Source organism: Thunnus maccoyii, chromosome 5 (genome assembly GCF_910596095.1).
Source record: "Thunnus maccoyii chromosome 5, fThuMac1.1, whole genome shotgun sequence".
NCBI classification, from domain to species: domain Eukaryota; kingdom Metazoa; phylum Chordata; class Actinopteri; order Scombriformes; family Scombridae; genus Thunnus; species Thunnus maccoyii.
Genome location: NC_056537.1, coordinates 6,856,312 through 6,872,467, shown reverse-complemented (window position 1 = coordinate 6,872,467; position 16,156 = coordinate 6,856,312). Strand labels below are relative to the sequence as shown.

Below are 16,156 nucleotides of genomic sequence, written 5' to 3'. Positions count from 1 at the left end.
CTAAACAGTCAGTGGGACACTTTAAGAGTAAAGCAGAATAGAACCAGACTGGAACAAAATAAGTGAAGGTATCTCTGCCTTCCTTGGGATTTCACAAAATAAGAAACTGAAAACAGAGTTTTGAGTTCTTTTCCATACAGGTACTAAGCAGATATTTGGGGAAAAGACCTGGCTTGCCCACTGGGTAGCTTGTAATATTTTGTTTTAGAGCAAGACAAAAAGGAAACAGAGGGTCTGATGTTTTTATTTTTCCTTTGAAGAAACATGGTAGTTTCACATTCTTTTACATAGCAAGTGAAGTGTTCAAAACTTTAGTCTTGTTGACCACAATACTGTATAGCAACAAAAACTAGGACATGAGAAAACCTTTTTGTAAATGGCCATAAATCACATTTTTAAAATTACAAATATACATATTTTGCCTCTTTGGTGAGCAAATGTATTATCTGGAATGTCCAGAGCCTGAGGGTAACTTCCTGTCAGAATGTAAAGCAGTATTTCACTGAGCCCTCTGGTTGAAAGTTTCAATTTTGTTTGCACTTGACCACTGACCACACACAGCATCTCTGTTCATTGTGGTCAGAAGTGTGCTCTGTTGCACCTGTAACCACACCCAACTGTGATGTCACGGTGTACTGACACACCCTGAAGGACACCTCTACATCACTTCAGCAAGGTAAGGAGTTAAAGCTTTAGGTTCAGCCAAAACATCTCCAGCCTGTGTTTTGTTGCTCTTTGTTTATATCAGTCAATATTGCATATTTAAAATGGTAAAAAACAGAACCTATAGATTCAACGTGTTTCTAGACTGTGTTAGAGAGTTCTGGCCAATGTACATTGTCTAGTTTGTAAAAAATAACATTGTTTAATCACTGGATTTGCATGAGTATTTTGGGGAACAGAACAAATTTTGTGCCTGGCAGCTGGAGAGCAATTTGGTCAGGCTAAGGCAGTCTTGGTGAATCAGGGCATTCATCTGATTATTTTAATCACACTAAGGCTGTGATCCAAGACTAACAGAGGCTGACCAAAATGTTTTGATGTGTCTGCTTATGCAAACTAAAACAAAATAATGGGCCCAAGCTAATTCACAGCATCATATTTGTCTCTGAATAGAAACCCCTGCTGTTAAAATAATGCAAACCTGAAAATGATTAGTCCAAAATTTAACTGCACTATGTTATTTACATGCATTTACAGTACCAGTCATAAGTTTGGACACACTTTCTCATTCTTGAATGAGAAATTGTGTCCAAATTTTGACTGGTACTGTACATTTATATGCAAGTAAATGCAGCTACTGCAAAATGGTCTATGAGCAAGGGACAGCCTTAGCAAGTGCCATACCCTCTTGTCTCAAGAGCTCATTGGATAATGTGTTGGGGCTCACCCTGAGGTGCAGGGGATCTCACTACAGGGCCAGATGACACTTGTGCAGGTCGACTCTTTCGGGCACAAAGCCCAGTTGACTTGTTCAGCAGAGCTAAGCCAGCAGTGACTGCCAGGGGGTTAGAGGTTAGCGTAAGCCGCTCTGGGCCACCGCAGCCCACTGACTCTGAACAGCAGGGTCAGCTGTGGGTCTGCATGATCCCTCTGCTAGGTAAAAAGATTGAACAATGACACACAAACAATGCAAACATGACAATGAGATGAGAAAAAAAATAGGAAAACCATTTAATGAGGATTATTGTTGCTTCCAGCATGGAAAACAGGGTGGGATTTTATCATAGTCACACAGCTTAAACATACTAGTAGATAAGTATGAGTACTTAATGTGACCAGTGCTATGCTTTTTATATCTTTCTGTGATCTGTTTTTCAAAGAAGGCATCAAATACCATTCAGGAGGCATGACAACCTATTTCACAAATAAATGCTTTGTTTGTTAGAATAATTTTTAATCAAAAGCATACAAACATTTTATCACTAGTAAAAATAGATGTGAAAATGTAATACTGTTGGAATAAGAATCCATGTAAGTCAGCCAAAGAAAACTGCAAACCAAATATGCATTATTATTATTATTATTATTGTTATGATTATTATGTTAAGGTCTGTGAATGTGTCTATTTACATACATATTTGTTCTGCACAGGCACGTAATCAACTGACATCCAGAGACTACTATAGTAGAGCCACTGCCAATATGCATATCATTTCCATATCAGTGCAGTGACTGGAAAAATGCATTATAAAATCTAGACCAAACACATGTTTGCCGACAAATTAATGAAGCTCCACTCGCCAAGAGAGACAGCGCAGCTATACCGATACATCTCTTTAGCCTCGAGCATGCTAACAGCAGTGTCAATTTCTTGACTGAATCCCTCAAGGCTGCTGGCACAAAAGATACTTCAGTTTGAGGAGCGGAGGGGTTGGAGGGTGGAGGGCTCCTCCCTCAATGCTGCCTCTCCGCATGAAAAGATAATTGTCTCCTCCTTACCCAGAGAGATGGGTGTATTTCCATGACCTATACTAGGTACTCTTCCCCTCTCTTGCACAGCCAGAGATGTCACAGTGGTTTGCCATAATTACTTTTGCTGATAGAGGTGAGAGAGGACATTTGCATCAGATGAGGCGCCCAGTGGTTGGGTCTCCCCACACCCCATATGCAGCTTTTAATGTCACCGTAATCTCTAAAGGTTAGCACTGGCAGCACCACTGTATATCTCAACAACTAGCTGAATCAGTGGTTTGGAAATAGGTTTGACATTGAGTTCGGGTAAACGCAAGAACACACACATACACAATCACAAAAACTTGTGCACACACTCGAGCACAAAGAAAACACCATGCTAGAGAAATGTTGTGCATCTTTTTTACGTTGTTCTACACTAAGACTTGGGAGGGAGATTGGCAAGGTCAAGCTGTGATTTCTTAACACAAGATCCCTCTCTTTAGAAACTATTTGGGCTGTAGAGATAAACAAATAGAATGAGTGCTTTTTACGTGTTTGTTGTCAGAGAATTTCACCTTGTCTAGTATCTGCTGCCTACTGTGGTAATTTGCCTTAAGATTTTTTTTTATCCTGCATATGTGTTTTCAACAGAGCAGCTCTAAACCTGGCTTATTATGTGTACATTGCACAAAAGTAAGAGCAATGTACTTAAAATCAATACAACAGGAGTCAGAGGTTTAAATTTAACAAACTAACTCAAACAAGTCAGCTTAAACACTGTTTAAAAGATGGCTTGCCTGATTCAGTTGCCATTAGTGCTGCTGTCTGCAGTGAAACTGACAGGACATGCAGCTGCACTGAGACAGCCTCAGTTTCCTTTATTTGGGGCAGTGGCTGAATCATCCAGTGTGACATAGGGAGTGGAGGCACCTTTGTCTCCAGCCTCTGTTTCTGACATGCTCCAGTTACCACAAGGGAGTGTAACACCAAAATCCATCCATCCATCCATCCATCCAAAACCATCCATTTTCCACCACTTATCCAAGTCAGGGTCACAATGGCGGGCTACATGAAGTAGTCAAGGTAGTGTAGACATCTTTCTCCTTAGTAACACCTTAAGCCCTTCCTAAGGATGCCCAATGTGTTCCAAGGCCAGGTGGGATAGATTATTCCTGTCATGTTTTGGGTCTGCCCAGCAGTCTTCTCCCACTTGGGTGAATTCAGAGAACCTTACCAGCATGGTGTCTAGGAGGTCTTCTTATCAGATGAGCCAAATGAACCACAACTGGATTCAGAATAAAGCAGCAGCACTTCAGACATGCTGTGAAGGTAAGTCATGTCAGCATGATCCAAGCAGTTACCTCTGCAATCGGGGCTTTGAACATATCTAATGTTTCCACCCTCCCCAGGCTACAGAAAAAAATTCATTCAGAGGTGGGAGTTGAAGACCTCACTGATGGGAGTCCAGTTAACCCTCACTGCACACTGGGGTCTGTCGAGTAGACTTCCCTGTCACGTGATCCAAATCATGAAGTGGTGATGAGCAGATAGCTCTGCTTCTCCCAAGACATACAGAATGGTCCCAGATCTGGCACCATTATTTCATCATTAATCTTCAGCCTTAAGTGATCTGATATGAACTTAAGAACTATTTATGCTCACACATGATGCTCTGTCTCAGTGGAAAGCAACAGGATATCAGCTGCTGGAGAACTGTAGTGACATCCAGCAATTTGATTCTGGAGTTGGGGCTGTGCATAAAGGTGAGACCAGTTATATCTAGTTGGTACTGTACCACTACACCTCCCACACTAGCCCCAGCAACTTCCTCATCAGAGGTGTGACATTTCACCTCCCAAGAACCAGTTTTCATAGTTGGGGTCAGTTCTCAAAGACCCAAGCCTTCACCTGCCAATGACTGCTGATGCACCAGACCTCTACATCATGCTTTGAAGGTGATTGGGCTGCGTCATAATGCTTCTTGGGGATAAGTCTAACCAGCCCCAACAAATACAGTCTTGGGTCCATCAGGGAGCTAAAAAAAACAGTACAAAGAGGTCTTTTGAATTGCTATTACTCATGTACCACCTCACTATTTCCGCATGGGGGACCCTTCTGGGAGCTGCTGCCCCTTTAAACAAGCTACTAAGGTCATAGGAGCATACAAACCCCACCAACGCAATATGGAGGTAGTGATGATTCTCAAAAACATGATACCGAAATTCTTTTCCGACAGCTTTGTCTGTTTTTTTTTTTTTTTACAAAGTTCACAAACTAACAATCCCACTTCTTCTTGGTATTCTAATGTGCCTGTGGTATTGATTAAAATATTGGAATCCACAGTGTCAATAAGTTTTCTCTATTTGTTCTGCTGTGACGATCACAGTCAACAAATGCCCAAGCAGGAGAAAGGACCAATCAAAAGTAGTATAGCTCATGCATGGATTTTCACACCAAGCACACAAAATTGATTGTGCTCAGATCATGCAGTAGCAATTGATACTTGAGAACTCCCTAGTTGACTGTCTAGTTTTATAATAAAGTGACGCATCTCAACATCACAAAGGAGTATTGTATTACAAAAAACAAGAAAATGTGTCACTAACATGTTTGCTTTCGTAAGGTTAAACAAAAAAGCGCATACTGTAAGATAAGGCACCACCATGGGCAGACTTAAAGGGTTCTGACCAGCATGTGATTCTGGATTTGAGTGACGGCCTAGAACAAATGATTAAATATTGAATATTGAGCCTGATAATGAAGTACAGTAGTTATGTAAATGTAGACACAGTAAATAATTGTGCTAGGCCAATTCCAAACGACACACATTGTTTTGTTTGCAGATGAACAAGTGCACAGTGAACCAACATATTCAACCATGCCAGTATCAGAAGTAGACAGAAAGAAAGCAGTTACAAACCACTGTAGGCTTTAATTTAGATATGTCCTTGAACCCACTTAACAGTTGTACACTGATGCTGCAGAGGTGTACATTCAAGAAGGGCTGCATCTCTGTCTTTGTGCCATTGTTTTTATTCCTCCCAATCTCCCACTCTGAGAGAACGATTCTGGCTTCCGTAGTCTCTAAATCCCACACCTCCCAGAGCATACGCGTCTGTTCATCACACTTTCTCCATTCTCTTCTTGTTTTTTTGTTTCTGGGATTCTGGTGACATTTTCAAAGTGCCAGATCCTTGCCTTGAGACATTGTGCATGTGCCCACACCTCTCCGCCCCCAAAAACACACAAATACACACACACATAGAAAGCAGATACACACACTCCCTGCCTGGAGCCTGGCCCCTCTGTGCTTGTCTACCTCAGAGAAGCTGGAGCTTGGCATAGAAAGGAGGCTCCGGTGGATTCTGTGCTCCGCCTGCCAATGCTGCTTTTTTGATCTGCAGCCAGCTGATGACAGATCTACATTAAGCTCATAGTCTTCTTCCTTTCGCTCTGCTTATCCTCTCCTCTTCTCTGACACTGGGGCAAAATGTTACTGTAAGTCCACGAGCATTGGTGGGAATCGACATCCCGTGGGGTCGGCACTGCAAGTCTCCTTTCACACCAAACTGAGAGAAATATAGAATGCTGAGTGGGTTTCCAGCTTGCAGAAAAATACCATGTGGGTGTAAGCCAAAGATAGTGCCATATCAACAATCCAGGGGGGAAGGTTTACACATCTCTGATGTGTACCTCCAAGTTTTGAAGGAAAGAGCCACCCCTTAATTTGCTCACAGAGGAAGATATTGTACAATTTGTATGTTACTTTGTGATGAAGAGTTTTAATCTAACTTTTGCTGTACCCACTTTTTCTTTTCTTGAGGGTATTTCTAACTAAAACAGAGGTGAGAGGAGACACGTTTAGGGCATCTCTTCTAGTTGAGACAAAATTGTGGTATGAAATCAAAGTAGTGGTTGTGTGTCTGGTTGTTCAGATTTTCAAATCCCCAACAAGGGTCTACTAGGGCGACCAATGAAGCAAAAATTCATATTTCTACATTTTCCATGATAGATGTCGATACTTGTGATTGTTGAATGAGGTGAGTCTAGACAGAAGCCCTCTGTGCTTCTGTCTTCTGTGCTTCACAAACATGAAGAGATTCTGGGAACAAATGTAAGAATGCCTTGGTAATTTAATAAAAAAAGCTAATTTTCATAAAAAGCTAAGATATCTATCAAGGTAACATCATTTCAAGTAGAAAAACACTTGACTTAATGACCATCATTCAGAAATCCTCATAAAATATACCAATTCAAAGTATGAATAACAGATATTCTGTTCACAATTCTTTGCAAGCTCAAAGTGAGTATCTGCTGCTTATAACCAGTGTTTTCTAGCTGACCAAAGGTCTTCATCAGCTGACTAGTTTATCAAGTTGCCTGCAAAGAAGATGTGCAGATATTGTGCTCAAATACTTCAATGTTTGTACAAAGCATTTATCCTACTGATAAGTGCTTGTGAAAAATAGTGCGCTTTAGCAGAGACTGCAAGCACTTACATAGGAAGCATGGCTAACAGCTGCTGACGAACAAGGAGTGACGTGCAGTGATGGAGCCTCACCATTAGAAAAACACCACCAGCTGTTATTTCTAAAGGGGATCATCTGCTTATTACTGCAATATCCAGGAATAGCTGGCCATTGCATTATTTAGCATGGCAGGCAGCTTTGAGTGAGGTGCGACTTTGTGCTGATACATGCAAACACTATTTTTTGTTTTAGCCACTGCTGTTTTCAATAATTTTTTTCCCCCCAAATGCTGTGATTCAGAGCACAGTTGTGAGGAGGAAGGAAAACAACAGATACCTTTCGGTTGGAGCTCGCTGTATTGTTTGTGTTTGTCATTACAGAGCTGTCCTTTTGATTTGGTGGGGGTAATGCTTTTGTGTGGGCTTTAAATTGGCAATCAGCCTGTCACATTACCATTCAAATGGTCACTGTAAAGCTCTAGTGAGGAGGTCATGGCCTGTCTCAGTGGAGGAGAGAATGCTATTATGTTACACTCTTAAAGATCATTTACTGTATTTTTCTGCGGCAGGGAGAATATAATAGCACACACAGGCACAGACACCTTGTGTTTTCAGCTGCATTCAGTATGTTTAACCCATTTCAATGCAGCATTGGTGCAGATATTTAATGGAGCTTTCTTTCGGAACAATACCTCAGTCTCCCCTGACAGTGGAGCAAAAGGAGAAAAGAGTGTATCAAGATACATGAGAGATACAGTGAAAATGAGACAGAAACAATGTAAGAGTAAACAGGAGAGTCAGAGTGCATATGAGTACATGAGGGAGAGAGAATAATGGCAGCTATACACTCGCTGTGAATACATACCTCATACCCAACAGACATAAAACCTCTGCATTCAGTGGCTGCACGGTTGTCAGGAACTTGAATATATTATCTCTGCATCTATTGTGAAATATCCCACAAATGTCACCCTGAATGCATGCACACCTTTGTCTCAAGCCTTCTGTGATTGCGGTACTTCACGATTCAACAAGCTTCTTTAGGCAAATGTTAAGGCAAAGTGTTGTATAGTAATGTATCATTTGACCCCCACAGCTCATCCTGCTTGCATTGATATGGTTAGCTCTGGCTTTGGGTCAAACTTACTGTGTATTAAGAAATGCATTGTTTTTAATGGCTCTATTTTGGCAAAATTGGGTCAATTTTACTGAAATTCCTTATATCAATGAAAAAAACTCTCTCAGCTGATGTACAATAGTTTATTTACTTGACACCAGGAAGTATTTGCACCCCTACTCCCAGTTTCAGGGATGTATTACCAGTTTTAGCTGCCTTTTTTGTGACAAGCATGTATTAATTTCCTTCCCTCGTACAGTAGAACGGACTTTATGCGATGTTACTCAAACCCAGCTCCTCTAGGCTTCCCTGATTTGAAATCTAAGCACACGGACTTACTCTGTGCCATGCTGTCCTGTCGAAGAAACAGCTGTTTGCATGAATCTTTAATGTACGCCCACATTGGCATGCCATTGAAGCAGATGAGAATGTGGAGGATCACCTCGATCCCTGATTTAAGCTGTTTCAAGTCCCTGCCATTTCAGAATGTCAAATATCTCATTCACTGGAGTGCACCACTTAAGAATGTTCTAGGTTAGAAAAACAGCAACAGCAGTTTAGCCAAGTTGCAATGCAAAGTTACTTCACCAGCATCTAATTTATGGTGGCATTGAAAATTATTGAAAGTGCAGAAACTGCTTCACAAAATATAGAAACACAAATAAAGACCATCCATGGGGCTGGGAAACATTGTAATATTGTAATGTCAATATGAATATATGTCCAATATTGATACAGTATATCAAACAATGGCAAATGTATGCAAATTCTGTCTGTTCCTGTTATAATTTATTTTTCATCATACTAAGAAAAATACAAGGTTTCAAGCAAAAAAATGACTCTTTGGAGAAATCGAACAAGAAAGATAAAAATAAATGCAAATTTTCCTTCTTTTTCAAAATCATATATAAAATAACAAAACTTTTTTTCAATGTAAATAACTGAGTTCCACTCTAGTATATTAAAAATGGTAATAATTGACTTTTTTTTAAATTACAGTTTGCTTAGAAACATTAATTTTGTAGAAGAATAACATGATATCATAACTTATCACATTAAGATATGCTAATATTGAATTATTGCAAAAGTAATTCATTAAGCTATATATAAATTGAGCTAAATATATATTGAGGTGATGAACTGACTTCAACTGTGCACTTACAAATATTTTGAGAGGCCATCTGAGCAAGTAAAAAAGCTACAGCGTGTTGAAAAAGAGCCAGATACACAAAAACACGCACAACCCACACACACATTCTATTGTTTTGTCAGTGTGTTTTATAGTCTTAATTTAGAAGGAAATTTAGAGGCCCCTCTGGGTTTTGCGTCTCACCTACACAGTAAGTATTTTCTTTTCTTCTCACTTTGTTCCAGTACTTTTAAATTATTTGTCTGCAAAAAGCACTTTGGTAAAATGAGCTAAAAAGTAAACACCATAAGCTGGATATGCTGCCCTGCACAGAAGAGCAATGCTGCTGTCAATATGGCTGCGGCTTTACAATTGTTGTGCTTGGCGACTGCTGTCTGTATCACACAAGTGTGAAAAGCAATAACACCACCAAAGTGCAACTGTTGGCGGTCAATATTTTCTCTCCCTGATAAACCCTCTGGGCAGGAGCGTTCCTTCGTCTAGCCAACACAAACACAGCTTTGCAGTTTCAATCTGTCACAGTGTGTGAATATGGAGCCAGAAAGAAAGGGAAAAAAATATATAAAAACCCTTGTCTTACCGCTCTGTATTCTCAGTTTCACAGAGGAATCATTCAAATATGAAGTTTAAAGATTGCCTGAGATAAAGTCACACTGCTTGTCAGAGTCAGCAGGGTTAAAAACATCTCACTGCAGCAACTTTGATTCAGTTTACTTTTACTAATGTCACTTCTCTGCAGAGCATTTTATGGAAAAGGCATCTACCTCTAACTAGACACCTTTTAGCAAGAAACACATTTATCAGATGCATTAACAAACAACTAAAGACAAAAAGATTACCTTGTAAAAGTCAGATGTGTTTGCAGGCGAAAGTCTTCAGGTTTACCTGGACAGGATACGGGAACAAGTCTGCCTCAGCTGTGAACCAAAGAGACCCGACATGTCAAGGTTATTCTACAGCTGTGAGGCTTTTCAGTGTATCATGTGACATACACTATCTAACCAAATGCACACATCAGTGTATCGCACACATCAGTGTATCGAACTGTGAAAGATCCACATAGCTCATATTGATGCAAACACAGGAGTGCGTGGGAAACATGAGATTTATAAAGTTTGCACACATGCTGTGCTAACTTATAGCACCCACGCCACACTCACACACTCCCACAGACACGCACATTCACACAAACTCGGTAAACAAGCCTCCAATTCCCAAAGCAGCTGTAGACTCGGCAGACTCTGCTACCCAGTGGCTTACTTTTGAAGATGAATCTCCAGAGCCCCCTAAGGAAAACAGCGCATTGCCAGGGATGTCCAGAAATGTTAACTGTCGCTGTGTCTCTCCACGCTTAGACACTGACGGCTGTGATGGGAAGTCACGGTGCTCCCGCACTGAGGCAGGGTAATTGGCTAGAGATGATGGGCCATAAACATACATCACAGGGGCGGCGAAGCGCCAAGCAGAGAGCTAACTAAGGCTCTCTTTCTACTGCGTAGCTCTTGTTTGTCACACGCATGCAGCCACGTGCACACACACACTACTCATTGTCTTCCTTTCCCTGGATATTCACGCTCTTTGAACACATGGGCTGGCTCACTATTATTACAACAGAGAAGAGAGAGAAAAACCTGCCACTCCCTTCATTCAATCGATCACCACAAAACTAAGACAACACGCTCTGTATATTCTGTGTCGACCTTTTTGCCATTTCTTTGGCTTCATGACCGCGACCCAGAGGATGCTCTCTCCTGCCATTATCATCCACTGATATATAATAGACACTACCCATTCAAAATGCATCATCACCATAACAGAAAGGATGCCCTCTCTCTCACCATTACTACCACCACACAGTGGTGGATAATAGGCTATCCGTTCCTGCGGTGCTATCACCACGGTGCAGACTTTCCTACCATTACCATAACACTTCTGTCATAATAAGCAAAGAGAGCCTTCCAGTCATGACCACAGCTCTCCGAGAGGAGGTCAGTCATGTCAGACTGTTGCTCACACGCTGGTAATTGGGAGAAATAAGGCTGAGTGAGGAAATAGCACTGGAGCTTCCCTTTCTTCTCAGTGGTTTGCTGTGCGAAGCAGCATTTGCTATGATCCAGTAGTGCTGCTGAGCCATACGACATGTTTAAAAAAGCAAGGAAATAATAAGAGATATGGGAAACAGTGCCAGTTAATTTGGCTCACACAATTGCAGCTGTTTGCACCATCTCATGATGCTGTATGATAATAGATATTTCCTCAGATACAGCATGTCCCATTCTGCATACTCTAATACCGTGACATGGGATTTATCATCAATAAAATCCACTTCATTCATCTAATCCTCTGTCTTTTTCTGGGTTTTCCAGATTTAGTTTGACAGGTCTTGCATGACCGCTTTTTTTTTTTTTTTTCCCAGAGAAAACCTAAAGACCCCTTCACTCTCTCTCAGCAGACTGGAACTTCAAGGGGAAGAGTAAAACCGATGGCAGGGAGTGGGAGGGACAAGGGGGAGTCCAGGCAATGCGCTCATTATTCAGGAAGACACTCGAGGCCACAGGAAATAGCACACTTCATTTTTCTTGTCAAACTCCGGCTGGCTTAATGGCGTGTTCACAGCAAGTGGTGAGACAAAGGGATGGTGTGGCCTGGGTGAGACGTGGAAGGAGTACCGATCAAGATGGAGGCTGTCATCGCAGCGGCGGCTTCTCTACATTCTTCTCAAAGGTAGACCACCTGAGTTGCTTAAGCTGCTGAATGTGTTACAGTGGTAAATAAATATCTCTCATCTTTCAGGCAAGTAGACAGCAAGTATAGTGCGGCTAGCTTTCAAAGAGGAAAATGAAATATGGTCTCAATTATACCTAACTGTAGAGAGGCACAGATGTTCCTATTGTTCCTCCCATTCCACATCCTCCTAAACCTTCCCTCATTATTGCCTTCATTACCGGTGCCATCGATATGGCAGGCGGCTGCCAGAAAACCTGGATGTATCTACAACTCATCATCCAAACACCAATTAATCATCCGCCCAGCAATTATACAACATACCTTCCATTGATTTCGAATCCAGTGACACTTTTTCTATTTCATTTACACATCAGAAGCTCCTGTAACTGAGGCTACAGTGAGTTGCAGCCCATACAAAGCAATCTCTTCCCGCTCTATATACCCACTGGACTGGAACTTTGTTTTGATCAGAGAGATGATGGGGCAGGTGTTTTGGTACAGCTTCATGTCAGCGAGAAGCCTCATACCATTGCATTCCAATCTCCAGGCATGGCAGTGGGCTGCGGTGTCAGACAGCCTCTTTTGTTCGACTCCTAATTGGGGTAATTTATTGTCCTAACAGGCAGAGCAGCTGTGTCTTTACAGCGTAGCACCAATTAAATCCAGATGCTGGAATGAAAAGATGGGGCTGAACGTGACTTGGGGACCAATCACTAATATTAACTTAGATCTCTGTGAGACGAATATGACAAGCTGTGATGAGAGATTCTCCTCAACGCATCGCTATCCCACTGATATTGGAAATATGCAATTTTGATGAGGATTCATGAAAACAGTCAAAACCAGATCTCAGGCAGACGTTATGCATCATTTCTAATAATGGATGCAATTATCTGCCGGATTAAACATTGAAACAAAACTCTACAGGGACACCTGACAGCCTGACGCTAACGCTGCCACTGCAATGCAATCCACAATGAAGTTAGTGAACTCTAAAAATCTTGTTCTAGTTTCAAAGCGTTCAGAGTTTCTCCCCATAAAATGGCTCTGACAGAGGATCAGGTGAATATGAGCGGAAGATCTAGGGAATATGGAGAGCAACTGAAAGAAATCAGGTCACTGTGAAGATTTCTCCAGGGCAGGGCTAACCCCGCCATACTGTGCTTGGCCCGGCTGCCTCTTCAGTCCGGGCTCTTTAGACGAAGAGCCCCGGGGACAGACACAAATGTGAGTAACACAGAGGATGAAGGCAGCGTGAGGTCACCACCTCGGAGCCGCAGCTCACAGAGAAAGCATAGATAAACAGCGACTCCTTTAGCTTAACACTAAAAGGGAAAAGAGAGGGAGTAATGAGACAACCCTGGCGACGTTCTCCTTTTATCCGTTTATTTCTCTTCTCTGTGAAGTTGTCCGCTCTGCCGCTATTTACTCTAAATGGAAAGTGGTTGTTGATGTGATGCGCACAGCCTACGTCAATTTAAACATCATAATGACATATATTGTTATTTTTTTTCCCATACTAAGACGTGCTGCTCTGGATCTAAGTGTCTATTTCATTTGAATTCAGCGTGTGCTCTTAATGTGTAGCAACTGAAAAGGTAGCAGGGATTTAAGACAGAAATACACAAAAGCTGCATTCAAAAGCTGTACGAGCCCCAAATTACTGACTGAGGCAAAGTAACCTTATAGGTATTTGCTTGAGTGAAAGTGGAAAACAAAACAGCATCTGCTTGTTTACTGGTTAAATGCATTTAAGTGCTTATCAAAAATTCTTTTTATAAATGGAGCTGCATCTGAACAAATTTGCAACACTTTACACCTCAGTTTGGTGAACAGATGAGTTTTATAATTAAAAGATATTTAATCCATATGTTCCCAGCTTAAGACAGTTAATACTCTGCATTTTGTGTATGTATAACCTTTAGTTTGCTGGATGTCAGGTACAGGCTGCTGTACAAAATAAAACAGCGTTGTGTATTAGACTTATGAATTTGTCTATGAAATAACCGATTTTAAAAAGTGTTTTGACACTGAATAGAAATATTACATTACAATTTTTTTGTACAAAAACAATTTTGTACAAAAGCATTACTGCACTTTTTCTTTCTTTCTTTAATCCCTATTAATATTCAATGGTCAATATATATATGATAAGTAAACCACAAAGTCTTCGATATGGACAAACAGTAACCGCAAAAGTCTAGCTTTTGATTAATATATAGAACAAATAAGCAACATTTTTGCTTGTAAGTTAATTATATGAAGCTATATTATATGAAGAACAGATTAGTTTCAAGTTTTCATTTCGTATTTTTAAGTTTGCACGTGTCCAGTGAGATTTTGAAACAAAGAACATGCACTACAGAGATTTCTTAAGCACAGGTCAAATTAGGTAATCTCTTTCAAATCTAATTTAATAGCAGATCATGTAACAAAAACAACCTGTAAGAAAGGCAAATTACATTCGATGAGTAATTTTCCCAATTCAATCGCTCTTCAAAGCTACGTTTGTGTTTCGAATACAGAATTGAACATTTTCTCTAATGAACCCTGACTGTGATCAGTGATCAGTCTAATCATTCAAACAAGTTAATTACCCCTTGTGGCAAAGTAGCAAATATGAGCATAAATAATACTGCAGTGATAATTAAATATTTCCACCATTACACAACAACTATTAAAAAGAGCAGCAACTCTGAAAGTTGGAAAATATACTCAACGTGATGTATAAAAAGTGTCTTTATGATACCTTACCTCCTTCAGTCCAGTGGCACTGAATCTTTCTACAACATATTGAGGAAGTAAAAAAAGGCTGTTTGATGAGAGTTTGACATGACAGCGGCTGGATCGTATTCGCGCTTGGCATCAGTGAAGCACGCAGCGCCTTGGTTGAATGATCCCTTCTCTTGAGATGAAAGATGGAAGGAGTCCATGGACTTGAAATTCTCTGTAGCACCTGCCTTTATTAGAATTCAGTCTCGGCACGGAGCTCTTATGAATCCTATTACTTCATCATCGTACAACTGACTTCAAACCCTGAAGACAATATAAAATACCTGTTTTCTGTAGCCTTGACAACAGTGGCTCTGCCTCGCCTTTTTCGCCGTAACCTCTCTTTCCCCCCCAACTCACTCTCTCAGAAGGAGTCGAACTCTGAGAGCCAGGAGCTGTAAGTAGCCCGACTGGATGGCAGGAAACCTCTGTGCTTTATGAGGATAAAGAGCTCTGACCCAATTAGCTGTCTTTGTTAAATAAAACTCCACTGGCACTCGTTTAAACTGCCACATACACCCCCCACCCCTCCCCACCCCACCCCACACACACACACACACACACACACACACACACATACCCTGCTTGTGTTTTTACTGTACAAAGTGATTACTGATTTAATTAGCTGAGGACCTTGCTTCAGGGAGACTCCTAAATCCATATTGATATTTCTGCAGAGTTTGGAGATAGAGGCCTCGGCTCTGTGATGATGACTTACGAGGGAGGCTGCAGAAAAATATAATGAAAAGATGATTTGCAACTTTTACCCGGCCCTGTTTACTTTTTCCCCTGAGGCTAATCATTCTGTTGCAGGATGATGGTGAGAATTATGCAGAGAGCAAGGAGCTGATCAATGCTGTCTCACAGCTAGAGCCTTGGATTTAAACAGGCCTGCTGTCAAGATAGCAGCTTTTCTGGTTTTGACATGTGAGTATGTTCTATTACTATGCTGCTGAAATGCATTAACTGTATGCACACCTTAATTCCTTATTTTTAAAAACTGGACTGCCTGATAAGGATGGAATTGGACTGAAAATATCCCACCACAACCTTTCCTCAGTGCTGATTTGCATATATTGCTTACTCCTCTTTCCAGACAAGAACATTGATATCGGATATGCAAAAATCTGGATTTTGTTGAAATATTTCTTTCTGTTTTTAATGTTTCTACAATATCCACACATGGCACCTAGGCTATTAAGGTTATGGAAATTTTGAGATTATGGCAAAAAAAATATGATAAGGTATGGTTACGGTTAGGTGAAAGATAGTGGTTAAGGTTTAAAAAAACCCACAAATGTTTATTGCTGGTCTGTGACTGAATGTGATTCCTAGTCTGCTGCATGAAAATTGCAAAATTACACACCCATCCACCACCCTGACTCCATACTTCCTAGGTTGGCATTGGACACAAATTGTGTAGCGCAGAACTGCCCATTATGGAGGTGATTCCTGGGGATACTGGGCTGATATTGATTCATGTGAAGTAAAAAAAAACATGACATGCTCTCAAAACCTATGACAA

General features: G+C 40.9%; 1 protein-coding gene across 1 annotated transcript in view; it reads right to left on the bottom strand.

Annotated features, from left to right (window-relative positions):
- The window catches only part of mgat4c (mgat4 family member C), a 107,344-nt gene that overhangs the window by 36,939 nt on the left and 54,249 nt on the right, over window positions 1-16,156 (bottom strand). Inside the window, exon 4 of the mRNA XM_042410945.1 lies at window positions 9,972-10,049. The gene's annotated coding sequence lies outside the window, so the exon portion shown is untranslated. The remainder of the gene's footprint in view (window positions 1-9,971; window positions 10,050-16,156) is intronic.